General features: G+C 65.0%; 1 protein-coding gene across 1 annotated transcript in view; it reads left to right on the top strand.

Annotated features, from left to right (window-relative positions):
- FBXL16 (F-box and leucine rich repeat protein 16) overlaps positions 1–1210 on the top strand; it is a 19307-nt gene that overhangs the window by 16650 nt on the left and 1447 nt on the right. The gene's annotated exons all lie outside the window — the stretch shown is intronic.

Genomic DNA, 1210 nt, shown 5'->3' with positions numbered 1-1210 from the left:
CACTGCCACCGCCACTGCTCCTCCAGCTGAAAAGCCATCGCCCCCCCGCCCGTGGCACGGGTGGGACCCCGGGCTGAGCCGAGCCGGGACCGAGCCGGGACGGGGCTGGGTGCCCGCGGGGACCCAGCGCACGAGGGGGCTCGGTGGCCATCCCGGGGCATCGCCCGTTGCCACAGCAGCGCCGGGAGGAGTGTGGGCATGGATATGGACACGGACACGGGCACGGGCAGGGACACGGACACGGACACGCTTTCGGTTTGTTTTGCCTTTGTACCGGCCGGGAAGGAACTGCTGCACCAACCGCCGCCTCCGCTCCCTCCTTTGTCCTAAACGCCCCTTTTTGGTCCCAAAATGGCGCAAGGAGCCTCGTGGCCTCGGAAGGGGGTTTGGGGCCACGGGGGCTGTGGGACAGGGTGGTGCTGCTGGGGCACGGAGCACCCCGGTACGGGGGTGGGGGGGTTGCCCCCAAACCCGCTGGTACCTGTGGGTGCCACACGGGTGCCAGGACACAGGTGCCAGGGGCTGAGGACAGGTGGCACACAGAGGGTCCCCCCACCCCTGCAGGGGACAGCAGCAGCTGGGGGGTGTCACCTCTACAATCCCACCTTACACAGGCAGCCCCAGCACGGCCCCAAGCCCCGGGCTAGCGTGTCCCCATACTGTCCTTTGCAACCCCCCCATGACAGTGTGCTCCCATAGCCCTCCTGCATCCCCACTGCCTTCTGCATGCCTAGATCCCTCTACTGCATCCCTACACCCACAATGCACCCCATAGCCCCCCGACTCCCCTTTTCCCCTGCACTCCCATCCCTAATGCACCCTACATCCCCCTGGTACCACCAGTCCCCCAGACCCCCCATCTCCCCAACACTCCCACCCCCAATGCACCCCATATCCCACTCACCCCCATTTCCCACCCTGCACCCTGGCCCTCAATGCACCCCGTTATCCCCCTGACACCTACCTCTAATGCACGCCATATGACCCCCCCACACCCCCATGGCAGTGCACTCCCATAACCCCAGTGCATCCCCACTCCCCTGTGCTCCCCTATATCCTTCCAGTGCATCCATACAGCTCTAATGCACCCCATATCTGCCCAGCGCCACCATTTCCCACCCTGTATCCTGACCCCCAATGCACCTTATATCCCCTTAACCCCCATTTTCCCCTGCACCCCCATGCCCAATGCACCCCAAATCCCCCTGAC

The sequence above is a fragment of the Manacus vitellinus genome, unplaced genomic scaffold (assembly GCF_001715985.3).
Source record: "Manacus vitellinus isolate BGI_N305 unplaced genomic scaffold, ASM171598v3 scaffold_12_pilon, whole genome shotgun sequence".
Lineage (NCBI taxonomy): Eukaryota > Metazoa > Chordata > Aves > Passeriformes > Pipridae > Manacus > Manacus vitellinus.
Note: the sequence above shows the minus strand (reverse complement) of the source record. Positions and strands in the feature narration are given on the sequence as shown.